Source organism: Camellia sinensis, chromosome 1 (genome assembly GCF_055761805.1).
Source record: "Camellia sinensis isolate YWXY chromosome 1, ASM5576180v1, whole genome shotgun sequence".
NCBI classification, from domain to species: domain Eukaryota; kingdom Viridiplantae; phylum Streptophyta; class Magnoliopsida; order Ericales; family Theaceae; genus Camellia; species Camellia sinensis.
Window position 1 is genome coordinate 18,035,711 of NC_138961.1, and position 24,909 is coordinate 18,060,619.

Here is a 24,909-nt window from a genome sequence, read left to right on the forward strand (position 1 = left end):
GATTCAGGGTCAGCAGCCAGCTCAGTCGGGTCAGGCCTCAAAGGCCAATCAGGGGGCTTCATCGTCTCAGTCGGTGCAGCAATCTTATGCTCCTAGGGTTGAGCAGGTTGATCAGAGGTCGTCTGGGCGCGTGTATGCTGTTACCGCACAGGATCTTGTGCCAGCACCATCAGTTGTGAGAGGTACCTTCTTGTTTTGCAACTCGGTTGCTAATGTTTTGATTGATACGGGTGCATCTCATTCCTTTGTGTCTGCTGCATTTGCATCTGTTTTGGAGTTGGAATTAGCACAGTTAGCATCTCCTATATGTGTAGTATCACCTCTTGGGGGTGAATTGATTTTGAAACAAGGCGTTAGGGGTTGTGATATAGAGGTTGATTATCATAGAATCCCATTTTCCTTTGTAGTTATGCCTATGAGGGGTTTCGATGTTATTTTGGGTATGGACTGGTTATCATCATACCGGGCAGTGATTGATTGCTACCGCCAGAGGGTCACTTGTTGTACCGTGAGTGGAGAGTATTTTCATTTTCTGGGGGACCGGGTTGGTGATGTGTTGCCACCGGGGTATGTTCGGCGAGGAAGGAGTGAGCTTAGTGGGCTACTAGCTAACCTTTTGATTAGTGAGGATAATGAGACTCAGATTGTGTTGCCAAGGGTGGTTTGTGAGTACTCGGATGTCTTTCCCGAGGATCTTGTTGGTTTGCCACCGCATCGGGAGATTGAGTTCTCTATTGACCTAGTGCCCGGCACGGCGCCGATTTCCATGGCACCTTATCGTTTTGCCCCAGCCGAGTTAGTTGAGTTGAAGATCCAACTCCAGGAGTTGCTAGATAAGGGCTTTATACGTCCTAGTGTTTCACCGTGGGGAGCACCGGCCCTCTTTGTTAAAAAGAAAGGTGGTGCTTTGAGACTTTGTATAGATTATCGGAAATTGAATCGGGCTACGGTTAAGAATAAGTACCCTATGCCTCGTATCGATGATTTGTTTGACCAGTTGAAGGGTTCCCGTTGTTTCTCTAAGATAGACTTGAGATCGGGTTACCACCAGTTGAGGGTCAGGGAAGAGGATATTCCGAAGACGGCATTCCGTACGCGGTATGGCCATTATGAGTTTTTGGTGATGCCATTCGGGCTCACCAATGCACCGGCAGTTTTTATGGATTTGATGAACCGGATCTTCCGGGAATTCTTGGATCGGTTTGTAGTCGTTTTTGTGGACGACATCCTTATCTATTCGCCTTCTGAGGAGGAGCACGAGGCACATTTGAGGGTGGTGCTTGAGTTACTTAGAGCCCATAGGCTGTATGCCAAGTTTGGGAAGTGTGAGTTCTGGCTGAAAGAAGTCAAATTCTTAGGCCATGTGGTATCCGGTGAAGGAGTGTCTGTTGATACATCCAAGGTAGAGGCAGTGCAGGATTGGGCACAGCCTAAGAGTGTATTTGAGATCCGCAGTTTTCTGGGGTTAGCTGGGTATTACCGTCGGTTTGTGAAAGATTTCTCCAGGTTAGCATCACCGTTGACTAAACTGACTCGGAAGGGAGTCAAATTTGTATGGAGTGAGACTTGTGAAAAGTCGTTTCAGGAGTTGAAAGTTAGACTGACTACCGCTCCAGTATTAATTATTCCAGAGAGAGGGTTGGGTTATGCAGTCTATTGTGACGCCTCACGAGAGGGTCTGGGTTGTGTGTTAATGCAAGAAGGGAAAGTAGTTGCCTATGGCTCTCGTCAGTTGAAAATTCACGAGCAGAATTACCCTACACATGATCTAGAGTTAGCAGCTGTGATATTTGCCTTGAAGATTTGGAGGCATTATCTTTATGGTGAGAAATTCGAGGTGTTCTCGGATCATAAGAGTTTGAAGTATTTATTTACACAGAAAGACTTAAACTTGAGGCAGAGGAGGTGGATGGAGTTCATAGAGGATTATGACTTTGAGTTGCATTATCATCCGGGAAAGGCCAATGTGGTGGCCGATGCCCTTAGCAGGAAACCTGTTGGTGACATAGCTAGCATAGCCATCCGAGAGTGGGAGATGTTGGGTGCACTTGGAGAGTTTGATTTACTTATGGGCGAATCCGTTGAGACTGCGGCCTTGTTTTCTGTTGTTGCACAGCCTACACTTGTGACTCGAGTGTTAGAGGCTCAGAGAGGTGACCTTGAGGTAGAATCTCTCCGTGAGAAGATTTCCACTGGAAAGGTTGAGAAAGGTTTGACGGTGTATTCCGACCTGAGTGTGAGATACCGAGACCGTCCGTTTGTGCCGGAGTCTTGCCGAGAGGAGGTACTCCGAGAGTTTCATCATTCACGCCTTGCGGTGCATCCGGGAGGCACTAAGATGTATCGGGATTTGGGTCGTCAGTTCTGGTGGCGGGGTATGAAGAGAGATTTGGCAGCTTTCGTATCTAAGTGTCTTACTTGTCAGCAAGTGAAGGCCGAACATCAGAGGCCAGCGGGTTTGTTGCAACCCTTGCCTATTGCCGAGTGGAAGTGGGAGCATGTCACTATGGACTTCGTTGTAGGTCTTCCGAGGACTCAGCGGGGTAGTGATGCTATTTGGGTGGTTGTAGACCGGTTGACTAAGTCGGCGCACTTTATTTCTATGCGCATGAGAGATTCGGTAGATCATCTTGCCGACTTGTATATTCGGGACATAGTGAGATTGCACGGGGTCCCAGTGACGATCGTCTCAGATAGAGATCCTCGTTTTACTGCTAGGTTGTGGCAGAGTTTGCAGAGTGCCTTAGGCACTAAGTTGACCTTTAGCACGGCTTATCATCCTCAGACTGACGGACAGTCCGAGCGTACTATTCAGATACTTGAGGATATGCTTCGGGGTTGTGTTCTAGACTTTAGTGGGTCGTGGGAGAGGCACTTGCCGTTGGTGGAGTTTGCCTACAACAACAGTTTCCAGTCTAGTATCGGTATGGCACCATTTGAGGCCTTGTATGGCCGACCGTGTAGATCTCCTGTGTGTTGGGCCGAGGTGGGTGATGCACCTCTGTTGGGTCCAGAGTTGGTGAGGGAAACTACGGAGAAAGTTGAGCTTATCCGTAAGAGGCTTGTTACAGCACAGAGTCGTCAGAAATCATATGCCGACCGTAGGAGGAGACCTTTGGTGTTTGAGGTGGGTGATCATGTCTTTCTGAAGATATCACCTAGACGGGGTTTGATGAGGTTTGGGAAGAGTGGGAAGTTGTCCCCTCGATTCATTGGTCCGTTTGAGATCCTTGAGAGGATTGGCGAGGCTGCTTATCGTTTAGCTTTGCCGCCGCAGTTGTCTGGAGTACATGACGTGTTTCATGTGAGTATGCTTCGGAAGTATGAGCCGGATCCATCACATGTGTTGGATTGGACCGATTTAGTGGTTGATGTGGATATTTCGTATGAGGAGAGACCGGTTCGGGTATTGGATAGGCGGGATCAAGTCTTGCGAGGCAAGACCATCCCTTTGGTCAAAGTTTTGTGGAAACACCACGGAGTGGAGGAAGCCACTTGGGAACGTGAATTGGAAGTCCGCGAGAAATATCCGGACATGTTTGTTGATTTGTAATCTTACAACTAGATTCTGTTATATTGTTGAACTTAAGAGCTTTACATATGTCTTAAGTTGTAAAACATTGAGTATGTTTTGGTAATTGGTTGTATCTTGAAACTTGTTTCATTATAGAAGATTAGTGTAACATTGTATATGTTGGTTACATTGTTGGATGTGTTATATATATCATGCAATTGAATATGATATGGAAATTGTTAACATTGAAGGGATAATGCATAATAGTGGTGCAGGTTGAAATATATGTTATTTTATATATATTGTGGGATACCTCTTGATAAAAAGATGAAGTGACCAGTATTGGGTCAAGTTGTTTATTATTGTTATATACTATCTTTGGGTATAAAAAAAAAAAAAAAACCTGTTTTCAAATTTGTGCCTAATTTCGGGGACGAAATTCTTTGAAGGGGGGGAGGTTATAGCGACCCTGGTCTTTTCCCATTTAATTATTGTATCCGGACTGTTCCGTAGATTTTGTCATTGTATAATGGTTGTTGTTGTTATTCCTTATTTTCTCTTTTGGAATTATAGGATGTGTTGGGCAGGTTTGTTTCAGGTTGGTTGAGTTTAGAAACCAAGAGTTGCTGTCCAGGTTTTTGGTTCTTCGCTCGAGCGAGGAGTTGTTCGCTCGAGCGAGAGGTAGTGTTTGATTTGGACCTGTAGCTGTGCATTCTTGGCTCGAGCGAGCTTTTCTTCGCTCGAGCGAGTTAGTTCATCCTTCGCTCGAGCTATAGTTCCTTCGCTCGAGCGTGTGTCTGGGTTCAGACCTGAGGGTTTGAGTTCTTCGCTCGACCGAGCTTTCTTTCGCTCGAGCGAGCATTTGAGTTGTTGGCTCGAGCAAGGCTTCCTTGGCTCGAGCGTAGTTTCTCTGTGTCTGGTCGCTCGAGCGACCAAGTCTTCGCTCGAGCGAGCCTGTCCAGTTTATATACACAGCAGCGGGATTTGATCAGTCTTTTTCATATTCTTTTGATTCAAAACCCCAGGTTCGACTTCTCTCTCTCCCTACTCACCTTCTTTCTTAGATTTGATCCACTTAGGGTGTGTTTCTACCCTAGATCCTTCATTAAAAAGATAGAGTGAGGCAAGGGCTACCATTTAATCTGAGCATTTGACGATTTGGAGCACTTTGGTATTTTGGGCATTCATCTCTTTCTTCACCTTTTTGGGTTGTTTTCTTTGAGGTAGGGATTTCCTACTCCATTTTATATGTTATGTTCTAAGTTTTGGTATTTTAATATGTTGGGAATACTTTGGTAAATTTTGGGAAAAACCTTAGTTGAATTATTGAATTGATTTGTATAAGTAATTCATGGAATTGGGAAAAGATGGTTAAATTCATGGAATTGGGGAATTCATTGATTAAATGGCATAATTGGATAATTTGAATAATTTGACTATTGAATTGTGGACATAGTTATTTTCAGTTTAGAAATAACTGTTTTGGACTATCGGTGGAGGATAGTCATGATTGTTGTAGACATTGCATGTGGATTAGGAATAACTGGAACTAATCACATGGGTTAAGTCATTAATTTTGACTGTGGCATTGATACAGAAAATACGTGTGTTGATTGAGCATTGCATTTGCATACATTGTTTGTGTGTGGGAGGAGATAGGGGATGTACTCCACGGTTTAGGGGAAGATAGGGGATGGACCTCTAAACCGGATTTTGTTTGGGAGGAGATAGGGGATGGACTCCATTAGCATCACTTTTATGTGTGCTTATTTATATAGAAGTGTTTTATTGATACAGCACTAAAATGTGTATCAATCTAGAAGTATGAAGTGTTTGATTTGAGCTTGAGTCTCATTTGTTAGTTGATATTGGAAGGATGTGAATATGATATATGTGATTCACAGTTGTAAGTTTGGCCAGGTTCTGAGCCATGTTGATAAAATTGGAAAGTAAAATGAATCTTAGACAATAGTGTCATGAGACTGTAAAATAAAGTAATTGATTATCTTGGTTAACCATCTGTTGAATGCTATTGCTTTATTCATTGCTTATATGTGGTTTAGTATATTTCTACTGGGCTGTGGCTCACCCTTTATGGGAACATCATTTTCAGGTTCAGGTGATAAACTACCTCCAAGGAATTAGCTTGGGAGGGTTTGGCTTCTGGATTGAAGAAGACTATTTTTCTGTTATTTGCTTTTATTTGTTAGCACATGTAAAAACTCAAGCCTAGGGCTTTTCTTGTATTGAGTTAGAACTCGAATGTTTGTAACCAAGTGTTGGCTTGGAAAGATGTAAGCCTGTAGGGCATTTTATTTGATTATTTAGTAATACTCTGATGAATGAATTAATAAAATGTCTTCTTTAAATAATGCATGTCAATGATATATAATAGATTAATTTTGAGGGCGTGACAATTTTGGTCCTCATAATTTTAATTAGCTTAATTTTGACTATTAATTTTAGAATTTCTGTCCATTTGGTATAATTGATAACATAGATTAGAATTTTAAATAATAATAATAATAATAATTGAGTTGGTTGAGGTTAATTCACAAAATTTAACAAATTTATAATTTTACTAATAAAAGCATAATACATATTGCTTTTGTGCTTATTTTTCATTAAAAAAATACTCACAATTATAATCAATTAAACCAAATTCAGACGAAATCTTAAATTTAACATCAAAATTAAGCCAATTAAAATTATAGAAACTAAAATAACACAAAAATCAAAATAAAAAATAATTAGTGTAATTTATTATTTACCCTTCTTTTTTCTACTTTTTTTTTTTTTTTAATCTCTCTAACTGTTAATTTATTATTTACCATTACCCTTATCATGTTGATCTCTTCTCTCTATTTCTCTCTCTTAAATGTTATTCTATAACTTTATTACTTTGTGCACAGTATATATATACATACATACATACATATCACAGACATCCAAGCATAAGATTCAAAGCTGTATATGAAATATGATCAAATGGCTTTTTTTGAAACTGATCAAATGGTTCAACATGGAGAATTCTCGCCCCAATATTTCATGAGTGGGCAAAAGAAAACGGAAAAATGCTAAAGAACGTTATAAAGGAAAATTTTCCAAAGTATTAAAAAAAGAAATATTAATTTATTGCGTACCGCCATATCTTTCTAATGAAAGTTTTATGTACGTATGCATTATATTTGTGTAATAAATGGGATCAACTACCATTCTAGTCCAATTTTGGAGAAATTATTGGATGATTTTGGAGTATTATTTTACGCCATTCATTGAAGAATAAATATTCAATTGTTTTCTAAAAATACACAAAAAGATGGTAGGTCTCACTGTTTAAAAAATAAAAACAAAGTTGGAACACCACATCAGTATGCCTCAGAAGTGAAAAATAAAGAAATTGTTTAAGGTCCACAAAAAGCCTCCTACAATTTGATCCATAATAATGTGACAGGATACATATCAACTTTTGATTTGTTATATACTTGATTGTGCAGGGCCTACCTCTCTTACCGCATCATTGTAGATAAATTTTGCAGTCCAAATTATAAATCTCTAGTATTACTTGAAAAATTATTTTTCCTAACTTTGACATGCCTTTTAGCTTGTCACTTCAATATAAAATTATTAGAGCAATACTACATTCACTAAATTTTAACTTGTCTGAATCGTTTGATTTTGTGCATGTCAATTGTCCAGCCAATCGTTTGGTCAGTCATTCGACGACAAGGGTAACAGTTGCTATTCATAAAGGTGACAACCATAGTTGATAAGGATTGTATCTACTGTCTGAATGATTGACTTATATGTATAAATTTAAATGATTCAAACAAACTCAAATTTAATAGATGAATTATTTTGAAATTATTAATCTCATACTGAATAGCATGATGTTGATGAGGAAGATGCGCATGAAACACGATTTAGAAAATTCGGTTCGGTTTTCCGGCAGTCAATAATGGTGCTGTTTTTTTTTTTTTTTTCATAATAATAGTGCTGTTGGTACTAGCCAATAATAGTGATGTTGGTACCATTGACGGGTTGTCCCAATAAAGACCAGTCATGTAACAGAAGTCCACCACACTCAAAACATGTTAAAAATTTTATTAAATATTTTATGTAAGTGTGGGAGTCACATAAAACTTATATAGTGTAGGTTTTACTTTCATCTGAAACATTTAACAAAAATTTTGATAGAATTTTTAGAATCTCTAACATTTTTCTTTTAACGGAGTTTACACAGTTAACATCTAACTATCCCTTTCTTTCTTTCTTTAGAGCATTTGTAATGGCTTGCCATTAGAGCTGCCATTACTATAATATAGCAACTGTGTTGAAAAATGATACTCCAATGGTTGAATATGACAACTGTCAAATTTGACAAATACCAAAACTAATGTCAAATTGACACAAATTTTAGCAACTGTCATTTGTGTCAATCAGCCAAAATTAACTATTTTCCTCTCTCCCTCCCAACAAGACAAATTTGACAAAAACTTGTATAATCATTTTTTTTTTCATCAGAATTCACCCAGAAAAAACTTCAACAATTTTTTTTTTTAATTTATCCAAAATCATCAAAGTTTTTTTTTTTTTTTTTAACAGAATTAGTCAACAACAATCAATAAATCTCAACAAAATCTCAAACCATAGTTGATAAGGGTTGTATTTGCTGTCCGAATGGTCGACTGACATGTCCAAATTTAAATAATTCAAACAAACTCAAATTTAATAGATGAATTATTTTGAAATTATTAATCTCATACTGAATAGCATGATGTTGATGAGGAAGATGCGCATGAAACACGATTTAGAAAATTCGGTTCGATTTTCCTACAGTCAATAATAGTGCTGTTTTTTTTTTTTTTTTATATTATTATTCACAATAATAGTGCTGTTGGTACTAGTCAATAATAGTGCTGTTGGTACTGTTGACTGGTTGTCCCAATAAAGACCAGTCACGTAACAGAAGTCCACCACACTCAAAACATTGCATTTTAACAGAACAATATTTGAGATCTTAAAAATTTTATGGAAATTTTTATTAAATATTTTATATGAGTATAAGACTCACATGAAATTTACATAGTGTAAGTTTCATTTTCATATGAGATATTTGATAAAAATTTTGATAAAATTTTTAAAATTTCTAACATTTTTCTTTTAATGGAGTTTACGCAATTAACATCTGATTATCTCTTTCTTTCTTTCTTTCTTTCTTTAGAGCATCTACACTGGTTTGTCATTAGAGCTGCCATTATTATAATATAGCAGCAGCGTTGAAAAATGATACTCCAATGGTTGAATATGGCAGCTGTCAAACTTGACAAATGCCAAAACTTGTGTCAAATTTCACATAAGCTTTAGCAGCTGCCATTTGTGTCAACTCAGTTGAAACCAACTGTTTCCCTCCCTCCCAACAAAACAAATTTGACAAAAACTTGTTTCACCATTTTTTTTATTAGAATTCACCAAAAAAAAAAAATCAATAATTTTTTTAATTTACCCAAAATCAGCAAAGTTATTTTTATTTAATTTTTTTTTTTTTACAGAATCAGTCAACAATAATCAATAAATCTCAACAAAATTTGAAACAAATTCAACAAATCTCAAATTCAACCAAAAAAAAAACAAAAAAAAATACAAAAAAACTCAACAATTTTAATAAATTTCAACAAGCAATTTCATAACTTCAAATCTCAGAATCTCAAAATATGAACAAAACTGAAAATAATAAATACTTGGATTTTCTATTTGTTGTTCATATTCCAATAGATTTCAGCAATCATTTTCTTCGTCTTCATCTTCTTTGTTACCATCTTCATTTTCTCCATCGTCTGTGGGGGCTAGATACCACCACCATCTCTGCTTTGTCTTCTCTTTGGCCCAAAGTTTAGAGAGAGAGAGAGAGAGAGAAATAAAGAAGGGCGATGGGTCAAAGCGTCGAAAGAAGCGGTGAAGAGATAGTCAGCGGTGGGAGCAAATCTGGTTTTGGTAGTTCAAAGTAGATCTGATGGTCCTTGGTTCAGAATCGGCGATTGTCTCTTCGATATTGTCTAACATCGCCGATCCATTCTTGGAGTGAGAGAGAGAGAGAGAGAGAGAGAGAGAGAGAGAGAGAGAGAGAGAGAGAGAGAAATAGAGAGAGAGTATAGCGATCCCGGGTTTACCCTTGTTATACAGTGATCCGGACATGTGTCCGTGGATGATAGTAGTTGAGTATTACCTTGTGTACATCCTTTCTTACTTTGTACTTGAGTTATAGGATGTGTTGGGCAGGTTTGTTACAGGTTGGTTGAGTTTAGAAACCAAAACTAGTTGCCCAGATTTTGACCTGTCCGCTCGAGCAGAGAGTTTGACGCTCGAGCGGGGACCCTTTTGTTGCTTGTACGCTCGAGCGGGGGTTTTGGCGCTCGAGCGGGGGTTTCACCCATCAAGTATTTCCTGTGCAGTGTTGGACGCTCGAGCGTGGGATTGGCCGCTCGAGCGGGAGAGTTGACGCTCGAGCGGAGACCTAGTTCTGTAAAAGTTCTGGGAGTGTGTATCCGCCGCTCGAGCGGGATTATTGACGCTCGAGCGGGAGTCTGTGAGTGACGCTCGAGCGGGGCGTTGGACGCTCGAGCGGGGCGACTGGGTTAAAGCTCCGTGTTTTGACTTTTCAAATCACTTTTTCCATTTCTCTTCTCTCTCTTACTTTTCCAAAAACCCCATTGTTAAGCTTCTCACTCTAGGACTCTACCTTCTCTCTAGGTATTGATCTAGTAGGAGTGATTTGCTCACCTTTGGCCTTTACAAAAGAGTTGTTGATCGTCGAGGGCTACCTTTTGATCCGAAAAGTTTGTGGTTTGGAGCACTTCCGTTTTCTTCGTCTTCTTGGTTGGGAGTCAGCTTTTGAGGTAGGGATAACCTACTCCTTACTATGGGTTTTGTCTTGAAATTTTAGTAGTTTGAGATGTTGGAGTTGGTTTGGTAATTTTGTGAAAGTTTGAGACTTTTGTGCAAACTTACAAAGTTGGGGTTTTAACTATATGAAAGCCTAGATGCATGTTTGGCATGGGAAAAGTGGAATTAATGTTAAAACACTAATGAAAATGGAACCTAAGGGTTGAAATGTTAATTATGGAAAATGCCCTAATTACATTGGTTAATTAATTTGTAAAATTAATTGTGAGAAATGAGGAATTGAATTGGAAATGTTGAGATTGGGAATATGTGGGATTAAAGGGTGTAGTTGGATTTTATGTCACTCACCTAGTTGGAAATGTTGATTTTAGATCCATTTGTTGCATTTATTTTCTGTATAGAAATAACTGCTTTGGGCTATCGGTGGAGGATAGTCTTGATTGTTGTAGACAATGCATGATGATTAGGCAAACGGAAACTAATCACTGGAATGAGTCATTGAGTATAATGATTGAAAGAACACGTTAAATTTATGTGTTGTGTGATGATGTGCATAATTATTGTTTATATGCATTGTGTTGTGTTGGAGGAGATAGGGGATGTACTCCACGGTTTAGGGGAAGATAGGGGATGGACCTCTAAACCGGATGTTGATGGGAGAAGATAGGGGATGGACTCCGTAGATAGAGCTCGTATGCTTATCTAGTGATGTGTTGACAGAGCTCATATGCTTGTCATTGGATGTGTGATAGTGCTCATATGCATATCTGTGGAAGTGATGATATAGCTTGTATGCTTATCTGTTGGTGTGTGATATAGCTAGTATGCTTATCTATTATGAAATGGGAAGGTGTTTAATATGAGTTACTGTCTCATATGAGTTGTTTGGCCAGGTTCTGAGCCATGGTTATAAGTTGAGAATCTGAAAGGAATTGGAAAATAAATTGTAATATGGACTTGTACGTCATGAAACTGTAAAGTGTGATAAGGGAAAGTATCAGTGTTGGCCATCTATCAACTGCTAATCTTTTAGTCATTGTTCATATTTGGTTTAGTGTATTTCTACTGGGCTGTGGCTCACCCTATATGGGAATATCATTTTCAGGTACAGGTAGCATGCCACCTCCAAGGACATAAGGTTGGGAGGCTAGAGGCGGACACACTTTTGTTGTTTTATTTCTTTTGATGTGTTACTTGTAAATTCGAGCCAAGGGCTTAATGTGTACTTGAGTTAGTACTCTTTTATTGTAACCAAGTGTTAACTTGGAAAGCTGTAAGCCCTTAGGGCATTTGCTTTTGTCGTTAACATGTAATACTTTTTGTAATGGAACTCTGATGAATAGAAGAATGTGGAGTTTTTATATATCAATGTATGTCTCTATTGATGGGTTTAATGTTATTATTTTGAGGGCGTTACAGAGAGAGAGATGAGTGAGAGAAAGAAAGAGGTGAAGGGTAAACGGCCGCGATTGGCGGTGACGGAGAGTAGAGAGAGAAGTTCCCACCGTGGAGAGGAGTTTGCACCGTCGCCGATCAAAGAGAGATAGGGTTTGTAAAATAAGAGATATAGAGAGAGAAGAGAGGCAGAGTGATTGTTTGAAAATGAGGAGAAGATAAAAAGAGAGAAAGATGATTGTAGAAGTTGATCTTAGCCGTTGGATTATATAAAAATCCAACGGTAATGGTATTGTCTTGGAATGTGTAACATGAGCCCAACGGCTCTATTTCAATTTGGAAGTAAAAGAACGGCTATTTTTCCAAATAGATAAAACACCAAAGGCTATAAAGTAAATGGTTAAAAAAAAGATTATGTTTTTGTAGTAGTATAAATACAGACACCTTATTTCACCAATTTGAGTTCAAGAAAAAAAAGAAAAAGCGGAAAATCATTCACCACTCAAGAAGATGTGGCAATTTGTAGAGCATGGTGTCATATTACTGAAGACCCAATCGTCGGAAATTCACAATCTCATGCTCATTTTTTGGGAAGATTTTTTTAAAATTATTGCTTGCTGCAGAATGATCACTCAAGAACACTAGTGTCTATGTCATCTCGACGGGGTGCAATCATGAAATGTTGCAACAAATTTCGTGGATGTTTAGCGTAAGTCGAAAATCTACATCCAAGTGGGATGTCTCAAGTTGATATAATAAGATTTCATCTTCATTTATTATGTTAGTTTTTTTATTTTGTCCCATATAAAAATTAACTAATTAATTAATTTAATATTTTATTGATATAGATGCTTCAAGCAAAACTTTTATACAACCAAGATGAAAACAAATATTTTGCTTTTGAACATTGTTAGGCAATCTTGCAAAACAATATCAGGTGGCAAGATGTAACTCCTACGAACACAGTGAAGTCAAGGATATATATACCATTTTCCCTTAATTCAGCCTCCGAATCTCCTATGGATAACTGTATTTCTCTTGAAGACAACAACAATCTAAGTGTTGGCAACAATCTAACTGTTGGTAATAATTCAATCGCTAAGGGTAGTGTCTTTGCAAAGGGTAAAAGGCCTATAGGTAGAAAATTTGCAAAAGAATTGTTTCGGAAAAGTGAAGCTATTCAAGCTGAAGTCAGCAAATATAACAATATATTGGAGACATTTAACCAACACTTGGTTAGAAGTAAATGAAAAAAGCTGAAAGAGAAGAAAAAAGCATTCAAGCATTGCAGGAGATGAAAAAACTAGAGATTAAAAAGGAAGAACATTTGCAGAAGATGAGAGAACTTGAGATCAAAAAGAAAGAACGTTTGATAATGACTACAGACATTTCTCATTTGGATCCTCAGACGAAAGCGTATTACATAATGCGCAAAAATGAGATTTTCGCCAAGTGGTCGGCACATGCTAGCAACCCAAATTATTATTTTTCCCTGCTTCTTGATGAATAAGTATGGGACAATGTATTTTTTAATTTTGCAATGCCATTTATTTTTCGATGTAATTTTGAGTATTTTATATTTAAATTTACGGGTGAATTATATTAAATTTTTTTTTGGAAATTTTTCAATTGTTTTTTCATTTTTTATATTTTTATAGTCGGGTATAATGTAAATATATAATTTTTGCTACAAACAGTTTTAAAAAGGTTACAAAAGACAAAAAATAAGCAAAAAAAAAAAAATACTAGAAAACATATATCCAAACAATACCTACAAGTTTGGAGGGAAAGTTGGCTGAGACGTACTAAAATAGCATGTGACCATTGAAGCACTATTGCTATAATTTGAAAAAATAACATTATTCATTACCAAATTATAGCAGTGGCAATACTATTTTGACAAACACCATTAGAGATGCTCTGTGTGTTTCTTTCCATTTCTCGCTTTCCTACTTTTCATGTTTAACCAATTTTTTTTTTTTTTTTTTGGGGAAACTACACTGACACTACCCTAAAAAGTATTTTGACAAAATAAAAAAAATATATTATAAATGTTAATAATTAATATTATAATTTTTTTCACTAATATATAGCAAATTTTTAAAATTTACACTTTATAATATTTTATCTTTCTTTTTTTTCACTCTTTCTTTCTGAGATGATATCTAACTATTTTTTTTAATAAAGTACATTGATAATTCTTACATTATACTCTTTATATTATTTTGGTCCTCGTAATTTTAATTAGCTTAATTTTGATATTAATTTTAGAATTTATGTCCATTTGGTATAATTGATAACATAGATTAGAATTTATAATAATAATAATAATAATAATAATAATAATAATAATAATTGAGTTGGTTAAGGTTAATTCACAAAATTTAACAAATTTATAATTTTACTTATAAAAGCGTAATACATAATGCTTATGTGCTTATTTTTCATTAAAAAAATACTCACAATTATAATCAATTAGACTAAATTTAGACGAAATCTTAAATTCAACATCAAAATTAAGTCAATTAAAATTATAGAGACTAAAATAACACAAAAATCAAAATAAAAAATAATTAGTGTAATTTATTATTTACCTTTTTTTCTACTTTTTTTTTCTTTTTTTTTTAATCTAGTTTATTATTTACCATCACCCTTCTCATCCTTGATCTCTTCTCTCTATTTCTCTCTTAAATGTTATTTTATTACTTTGTGCACAGTATATATATACATTCACTGTATATATATACATTCATACATATATATCACAGACATCCAAGCATAAGATTCAAAGTTGTATATGAAATATGATCAAATGGGTAATTTTATTTTATTTTATTTTATTTTATTTTTTTGGGTGAACTGATCAAATGGTTCAACATGGCGTATTCTCGCCCCAATATTTCATGAGTGGGCAAGAGAAGACGGGAAAAATATTAAAGAATGTTAAAAAGGAAAATTTTCCAAAGTACTAAAAAAAAAAAAAAAAAAAAGGAAAAAACGGAAAGAATGGATCTAAAACATTAAGGAGGAAACTGAAGAGTTGAAAACGTTAACCACCTCGCACTACAAAAGAATACACTTTTGGCAATTAAAAGAAATTTAGTGGCCAAAGATTAACATTTTAGCTACTAAAAAAAATTTGGTTTGGTTGACAAAGATACACATTTTAGCTATTAAAAAAACTTTGGCTGGCAAAGTGCAATCCTTAATTACTAAAAATAATTTAGTCGATATTTGTTTTATTTTTGACGACTAAAAATAATCTTCTTTCATTCGCATTCCTTCACACAAACCCAGCCCCAAATCGACCCACTCACCGCTATTGACGATTGACTGTGATTTTGATGGTTTGATGATATTGATTCATGATTAATGTTCTAGAAGTGGTGAAAATGTTTTTGCGAATTGTGTTCTGCATTTATGTTAGTGTTTTTGCGAACTGTAACACTATTCATCTTTCTATTTTAATGCTCTTTCAAGGTGGTCGGACAATCTGGTATGTAGATAGCTACTGCCATGCTCATTTGTCTTACAAGTTGTGCCACTGTATGTTTCCATGTTCTTTTTCTTTTATTTAATTTATGTGTAAATTATGCGCACCTTTTTGCTAATATGCCTCTGAAAATAGAAAATCTGTTGGTGTCTCAACCATGAATAAAGAGGCATTCTAACTACCAGCCACCAACACTAAGCTACAAAATCTGGAATGGAAATTTATACTCTTGCTTTAGTAACAAATGATGAACCTTACCAAAATTACACAAAAGAAATCTAAGACTGCTTTCAAAAGGTGTAGTATAGCCATCAGTTCTAAGTGGTGGTGATTATTGCAAAGTTGTTGAGATATAGAAGGAGCTAGAATTGATTCTGTCTCATTAGAGAAACAAAGGCATATCTCTATTGACAACTTTCTTTCTTTACTAAGTTTGAGTTCGGCTCGTTTGATTATCGATCTCGTTTATTGAGTTCGATCTCGACTTGATAACTAACTGAGTTCGAGTTTGGCTCGATAAGATTTTTTTTTTATATTATTTAATACATACATAATGTGTTTATGCTATTATTTGTATATATTTAATGTCTCACAATGTTTTAATTTTCTGGACTCGATTTTTTGAAAATTGAGTTTTTTTATTTTTCATGTTTTTTTATTTTTAGTGAATTATTTTAAAATTTTAAGCAATTTTTTTACTCTTTTAGATGCACCTTACTTATATGTATTTAAAAAGTAAAATATATGTAAAAAAAATATTTTAAAAAATTAATAAATACACAAGAATATTGACTTTTGAATGATCCTGGACTTATGCAATACATACTTAATATGGATGTTTTTATAGTGTGAGTTATTACATATATGAGAATGTGTTGGCTGAGCCATGTATGCACAGCTCATTAGACAATCTTTGCAAATTTTGCTTCCGCAATTTGACCCCTTATTATTAAATATGATTTGATTTCTGACTGAGGCCACAGGTAATCTCATGATTACTGACCGGTTTTGACTCTAATCCATAGGGGTGGGTTTGGGTCATGACATGGGTTGTTCTATCTTGATATTTCCACGAGTGATCTAGAGTGCTGTCGGTTTTGGTCTGGTCTGGTCTGGTCCTGGGCTGTCCTTTCCTGCCTTTGGGTGTTAATAAATTCCCTTATGTCCTCTATAGGGAAGTCGGAACTCTGGGCTGGACCTGACCTCCTTAGATGTTTCCCTCATGCTACTTCCCTTTTATGTAGAAAAGGATCTTACGTCGTCTGAACAGGCGTAATCCTTTGTTTGATATTCCTTTCGTTTGGAAAAGGTCTAGCGTTGCCCTTTAGATCGGGGTAAACTACTCGCCATGTGATTGGTTTCGCCAACCCTACGAGTTAGTGCGGGTCTCGGGTTTGCCTCAGTCCACGTCCTCTCCTTAGATCGTTGTGACTGCCTCCTTAGGGGGTGCCTCATTTTGCCCTCGAGGCACCAGTGCTTGATTCTGGTCTTGCTTCAAGGTTCTGACTTGGTCAGCAAGCTCCTTAAGTTGCTAGTTCATGTCACCTATGGTTCAATCACGGCTGGCCAACTCTTGCTCCTAATTATTGCTCTCTGAGTTTTCAATGGCGAATAAGTTTCTCTCTTCTTGTTTGCGTCGTTCCTATCATGTTCCGACATTCAAAGGGAACCTTCATTGGCTTGGGGAGAGGTTTCCATCATGTTCATCCTTAATAAATAGGTTGGCATCTTTCACCGCCATGGATAATCTAGAATCTCAGCAAGTGAAACTAGGCTTTTGGCTGTAAAATTCCCAGAAACAGTGCCAAATTGTGGTGGGTAAAAATCAAACAACTTAGGCTGCGGTGGTGACACGACGGAGATAACCCGATTCCTGACTTGAAAAACACTTGGATAAAGGTAAAAAAGGACAGCTGGAGCAGCTTGGGAACCCTCTGATGCCTAAGTCAATGACGAAGGTGTAGGATTATCTTAGTGAGGTTCAGGTAGAAGTTTTTGCATATCTCCATTGTGCTGATTGCTTCCCCTTTTATAGCTTGTTCCTACTAACTGTTGTTAACTGTTAGGCTTCTCCCCACTCCTCATGTCAGCCCCTTTTCGTTAGGGATTGTGCTCCACTAGATGCGGATTTCTAGGAGTTGCTTGAACCTAAAATAAAGAAATGTGGGTTGACTGGGTCTGCGCCCTTCTTGAGGGCATTTTCTTCCACCTATCTTCTGTCCTAAAACTTCCCTGGCCTAGTCTGGTCTTGGGCTATCAGGCCAGACTCAAACTATCATAGGCTGACTTTCCACTTTGTTAGCGATGCTGCTTTCCCTCTACCAACCCAGGAATTCCAATCTTGCCTTATGTTGACTCCTTTTTTGCCTTCCACAATTATATATCTATCTCTTTTAGTAAAATAAAAATACCAAAAGTAATATAGATAGTGTCTAAATATAAAAAATAAATAAATAATATAAAAGATATTACAATATTATTTTTTCACTTATATGACTAAATAATTTTTGATGAAAAGGACATTAAGTTATGTTAATTACAACTTTAATGCAATCTAATATAATTATGTCAAATTTGTAAGCTCATTATATTTTCTTTAAATTTAAAGTGATGTCAATGTAGAAATTGTTTGAAACTCACAATGTAGTATAATAACTATCAACTTTTGATTTGTTATACATTCAATCATATAGAACCTAACTCTCTTGGCACATTATTATGAGTGAATTTGTATCTAAAATTGTGTATTTCTAACATTTATCTTTTCTTTTCTTTTCTTTTTTCTTTTTTTTTTATTTTATTTTATTAGAGTAATGCTTCACTTAACAACTTTTATACCATATTTAGTATACCACCTCATGTGTCAATACTACATTAAAAAGATGAAACAATTACACCAATGATAGTGAAGCGGTAAATGTAGATAAAAAAAAGAGCAACCAAGTCCAATACAAGCACAACATGATCGAAAACAATATTTGTTGATCTTCTACTCGTATACAACCTAATCAAGGATCAGTTTGTATACCATACGACCCAATAAAAATAAAAATAAAAATAAAAAATAAAAAAACTTTTTCAACCCACTTAAATATTTCAATAAAATTGCTCTACTAATTTTTGAGCAACTTCACATCCTTACAAAGCTGCAGCAACACTTCTACTGCCTCGTCTATCTCTTCATCTCCTTTCATTCTTATTTTATCCCCAAAAATTCTCGCTTTAATCCTTATGTCCTCTCCACTTTTCTCCACCACAACCTTCCTTATTACCTGTGCTATCTCTTCTCTGTTGAGTCTTCCATTGATGTCTCTGTTGACCTCCGCAGCCACACCAACCTCCTCCACTAGTTTAGCATTCAACGGCTGCTCATATTGCATGGGTATGGCTACCATTGGAACCCCAAACTTTAGGCTTTCCAATACTGAATTCCATCCACAGTGACTCACAAATCCACCAGTGCTTGAATGGGTTAGAATTCTTGCCTGTGGAGCCCAACCCTCCACAACCAGTCCTCTCTCTCCTACCCTGTCAATAAACCCCTTAGGAAGTGCTTCTTCAAGCTCAACTTTCTCTACCTCAGGAAACCTAACAACCCATATGAAATTAACCATGCTAAGCTCTAACCCATGAGCTATCTCTTCAATCTCTTCCTTGGACATAAAATACTCACTCCCAAAAGAAACAAACAAAGTGGAGTACTCACCCTTGTTGTCAAGCCATTGTATGATCTCAGAGTGCTCATTTTCATCATCATCAATGCCTTGAACAAGTGGACCAACAGGGACAACCTTCTTCTCACCTATAACCGGTAGATAATCAATGTATTTACCTTCAAGCTCTCTAAAAGTGTTGTACAACATAAAGTTGCAAGATGGTTGATCATTTACAGAGGCAACTTGTTTGTCATTGTATTCTTTTACAACAGTCTCAACAAAGTGGCGAAACTGCGTTTCATGGAATCCCTGCAGCTTAATTGCCGGAAATGGGAATTCAACACTGCCACAGTGCTTAATCATATGTTGGCCAAAAGAAACCACCGTGGCTCCGGTAATCATGAGCTGGACTGCGGGAATATCAAACGACAAGGCAGTGGATTGTGCCCATGAGGGGCTGACGTCATAAATTACAAGATCTGGGCTTAGTGTGTTGAGGATGGTGGAGAAGCTTGTGCTTGCCATCTCAAAGGCTGTTTTGAGAGTGGAATTGAGATGGATGGGGGGGCCATTGGTGGTGTGGTAGTGAGGAGGGAGCTCAGGCAAGGATGGAAGGTGGATTTCTACAAGTTCAATGGAGAGAGAGTACTTGTCTGTGATTCTTTTCTTGATGGATATGAGATTGATTGGTGTAGAACAGAAATATATGTGGAAGTTTTTGTTTGTGAGTTTCTTGGCAAGCTCTAGGAAGGGAGTGATGTGACCTTGGGCTAACCATGGTAGCATTAGGACATTCATTTTGCTCTTTTTTGAATCCATGATCTCTTTCTCTTTGGTGAGGCTTTTTGTCGTGGTGAATGTTGATGCACTCAATGATATATATGCATGTGGACAGCGCCGGCTCAACCCATGTGTAAAGCGAAAGTTCAAAGTTTTTTATTTATTTATTTATTTTTAATATGTTTTTTAGTTGAGAGCATATTGAAATAGTAAATCACTGGGTCCCTTTGATTTAGTTTTAGAATTTTGATTTGGGTGTATAGTTATATTTTGAGTTTTAAATTTTTAAATCATAATTTGGAAAAAAAAAAAAATTGTTTGGTTATGAGTTTTAAAAATAATTTGGGGATGATTTGTATTTATTTTTTTATTTTTTTTGATTGATTGGTGTATAAAATGTGAAAGAATGTGAGAGGAGAGATGAGAGAGAAAAAGTGATTGATTAATTGATTAATAATAATAATAAAATAAAAAAGAGAAGAGAGGAGTTTTGAAAATAATTTTGAATTTTATTTTAAAATTTTATTTAATTATAAATTTTAATCCAAATCATAATTTAAAAATAGTGTTGGGTTTTGAATGTAGAGTTTTAGACAAACACAAATGACCCCCAATTTATTTGAACACAAGAAAAAATATATTTGTGGTTAAATAGATTTCAATATCAAACAAGAAACACGTGTACATGTAGGGTTCACAATAAAAAATACAAAAAATGTCGTGTATATTTTTTGTCATAATTTTTAAAATATAATGAATTCTACATATGCATATAACATTTGTTGTTTGAGTATACATAAAAAAATAATAAATAATAATAAAATCCATCCGACAATATATAACCTCTTTTTTGGCTTTTATTTTTTGTCGGCTATATGGAGCCTTTTTCCTTTCTTTTGTCGGTAAAGCCACTGTAACTTCTTTATAATTTGAAAAAAGCTACTGAAACCTAGTTCTTTTGGTTTTTTTTTTTTTTTCTAGTTGTCTGTATGAGACCTTATTTCAAAATGAGGCCTTTATTAAAACAGCGGCCTAAAGTAGGTGCTTCATCGGCTTCCCTCTTGAGCCGGGCCTGCATCGGGAAAATCCTACTGTCCTAGAAAATTTTATTGAATTTTCTGGATATTATGATTGTGTTGTCAAAATTAAATTAATGTTGTATTGGTCCAATTATGAAATGAATAGTATTATTCCATGCATTTATATTACAAGATGTTTTTTTGTTTTTTAAACTAAAAAATATTAATTTATTGCGTACCGACATATCTTTCTAATGTGATTTTTATGTACGAATGCATTATATTTGTGTAATAAATGGGATCAACTACCGTCCTGGTCCAACTTCGGAGAAATTATTGAGTGATTTTGGAATATTATTTTACACCATTTGTTGAAGGATAAATATTCAGGTGGTGTTTGGCAAGTTGGGTTGGGGCTAAAATAGCCACAAAAGACAAAACAGTCTATTTTAGCCACAACAAACAAAACATCAAATCCAACCCATAATCATTACACTCTTCTCTCACAAAAAAAATTAAAAAAGCCAAAAAGTCAAAAAACCCTTCCCAAACCAAACTTTTTAGCCCAGGCTAAAATAACCAAAAAAGCCAAAAAGTCAAAAAGCCAACCCACTTCCCAAACGGAGGCTCAATTGTTTTCTAAAAATACACAAAAAGATGGTAGGTCTCACTGTTTCGAAAATAAAAACAAAGTTGGAACACCACCAATGGCGGAGGGAGTCAGGAGAGTCACGTGTCCCCTTGGATTTTGAGATTTTTTTTAAAAAATTTTTGCAAACATAAAGAAAATATTTTAAATAAAAAAATTACAAAAATATTATTAGAGTGAAATGTCAATTACATTCTAAAAATTACAAGAACAATAATGGTTATTTTAATTGAAAATGAAGAGACTACTATAAATCGTATTATCTATGAAAATTTTTTAATGTAACGGTAATGTCATTATTATTGACATGCAAGTATAAATAATCCCACTATAAAGATATGGAATTTATTGGATTGTTATTTACATTTAACATATGAGGTTCACTCTATATATGTTTATGTACTATTAGTTGATGATATCACATATCAATAATGACGTAGTATTACCATTATATTGAGTTTTTAATCAAATTTTGTATAAAATTTTTTTTATCATTATATAATTTATTTTAAGACTTATATCCATATATATTTTTTTTTTTTGTATTATCCATAATACACTAGTTACAAATAACATTATTTTTCTGATATTTCTCGAAATCAATCGTAAAAACTTGCGTGAAACATTTTTGTAAAAAGTTTTGATATTGTAATTAATAAGTGTCCCCTCTAATTTAATTTTATGGCTCCGCCACTGAACACCACATCAGTATGCCTCAGAAGCAAAAAATAAAGAAAATGTTTAAGGTTCACAAAAAGCCTCCTACAATTTGATCCATAATGATGTGGTAGGATATATGTCAATTTTGATTTGTTATATACTTAATTGTGCAGGGCCTATCTCTTTTACCGCATCATTGTGGATAAATTTTGAAATCCAAATTATGAATCTCTAAGCAATATTACATTCATTGAATTTTGGCTTGTTTGAATCGTTCGATTTTGTGCATGCCAATCGTCTAGTCAGTCATTTGACGATAAGGGTGACAACTGTGATTGATAAAGATGACAATCGTAATTGATAAGGAATATATTTATTGTCTAAATGATCGATTGAGATGTACAAATTTAAATGATTCAAACAAACTCAAATTTAATAGATGAATTATTTTGAAATTATTAATCTCATACTGAATAGCGTGATGTTGACGAGGAAGATGCGCACGAAACACGCGGAAGATGCGCACGAAACACGATTTAGAAAATTCGGTTCGGTTTTACTACAGTCAGTAATAGGGCTGTTTTTTTTATGAGTTATGCTAGGGACCCCAAATAAATTACCAAATTTTCTACCAAATCTCTCACATGGGTGTGGGACCCACACACATTTGATTTGTGTGGATCCCATACCCATGTGAGAGATTTAGTAGAAAATTTGATAATTTGTTTGGGGTCCATAGCATTTTCCTTTTTTTATTAATTCATAATAATAGTGTTGTTGGTACCATCTCAATAATAGTGCTGTTGGCACTAGTCAGGTAGCAGAGGTCCACCACAGTCAGAACATTGCATTTTAACATAGTAATGTTAGAGTTGTTAACAAATTTTTTAAAAATTTTTATTAAATATTTTATATGAGTGTGTGACTCACATAAAATTTACATAATATAAGTCTCACTTTTATATGAGACATTTAATAAAAATTTGGGTAAATTACACTGATACTCCTGAGATTTATGTTTATTACAATTCTTCTCTCACCTTTTAAAAATTACATCTCCCTCCCTAAGATTGAAAATTTCATTACAGATTTCCTTCAGCAATTTAATTTTTTTAAATACCAATTTTGCCTTCACTGGGTAAATTATATTGACACCCCTCACAGTTTAGAAATTACAGTCCTCTCCCTAAGGTTTAAAGTAGCATTACCAATTGCCCCATCGGTTAGTATTAGTTGGAAAAAAATTCATTGAAAAAAAAAATTAATTGGAAAAAAAATTAATTGAAAAAAAAATTAATTGAAAAAAAAAATTTGTTAGTAAAATTTTTAAATTTCTGTTTAAAAATCAACAGAAACTCATCTTTTGAATTTAGGCCTCTTAATTTTTAATTTTTAAAAAAAATTTCTAAAAATCAAACCATACATAGTCTAAGAATCTTTTGATAAGTCATTTCTTGCGTTAGTAACTTATTCAATTATTTGTTAATTTTACGACATTTTTACCATCCGAGGCCTGTTTAGTAACCATTTCGTTTTTAGTTTTCAATTTATATTTCCAAAAATTTTAAAAATTGTCATAAAAACTTGTTTGATAATTTTTTGGTTTATAAATTGTTGTCTCAGTTTGTAAATTTGAGGAAAAAACATAAATTTTTTTAAAAAAAAGTTTACATTGGTTTTTAAATAGAAATTTAAAAATTTTACTAACAAATTTTTTTTTCAAATAATTTTTTTTTTCAATTAATTTTTTTTCCAATTAATTTCTTTTTTCAATGAATTTTTTTTCTAACTAATACTAACCGAGGAGGCAATTGGTAATGCTACTTTAAACCTTAGGGAGGGGATTGCAATTTTTAAAATGTGAGGGGTGTCAATGTAATTTACCCAATGAGGGAAAAATTAGTATTTAAAAAAAATTAAATTGATGAGGGGGGAATCTATAATGAAACTTTAAATCTCAGGGAGAGAGATGTAATTTCCAAAAGTTGAGGGGAGAACAGTAATAAATATAAACCTCAGGGGGTGTTAGTGTAATTTACCCTAAAAATTCTGATAAAATTTTTAGGATCTCTAACATGTTTCTTTTAACAGAGTTTACACAATTAAGGTCTGACTATCCCTTTCTTTATTTCTTTAGAGTATCTCTAATGGTTTTCCGTTGGAGTTGTTATTGCTATAATATAGCAGTTGTGTTGAAAAATGATGCTCCAATAGTTGAATTTGACAGCTGTCAAATTTGACAAATGCCAAAGGTTCTGTCAAATTTGATAGAAACTTGTTTTACCATTTTTTTCTTATCAGATTTCACCAAGAAAAAAGTTCAATAGTTTTTTTTTTAATTTACCAAAAATCAGCAATTTTTTTTTTATTTTATTTTTTTTTTTTTTTTTTTTTTTTTACAGAATCAGTCAACAACAAATCAATTTTTTTTTATAGAATCAGTCAACAACAATCAATAAATCTCAACAAAATCTCAAACAAATTCAACAAATCTCAGATTCAACAAAAAAAAATTTCAACAATTTCAATAAATCTCAACAAGCAAATTCATAATTTCAAATATCAGAATCTCATAATATGAACAAAACTGAAAATAATAAATACCTGGATTTGCCATTTGTTGTTCATATTCTAACAGATTGCAGCAATCATCTTCTTCGTCTTCATCTTCTTTGTGACCATATTCATCTTCTCCATTGTTTGTGAGTGCTAGATACCGCCACCATCTCTGCTTCGTCTTCTCATCCGCCTAGAGTTCATAATTGAGAGAGAGAGAGAGAGAGAGAAAGATGGAATGACGGTGGGTCACAGCATCATAGAAATAGGTGAAGAGATCGCCA

At 35.0% G+C, this 24,909-nt stretch overlaps 1 pseudogene across 1 annotated transcript; it reads right to left on the reverse strand.

The window, feature by feature from the left end:
• Nucleotides 1-18,205: 18,205 nt before the first annotated feature.
• LOC145791938 (UDP-glucosyltransferase 29 pseudogene) lies at nucleotides 18,206-19,821 on the reverse strand (annotated as a pseudogene). The gene has a single exon (XR_014331213.1). The product of XR_014331213.1 is annotated as a UDP-glucosyltransferase 29 pseudogene (transcript).
• Between the last annotated feature and the right edge of the window lie 5,088 nt (nucleotides 19,822-24,909).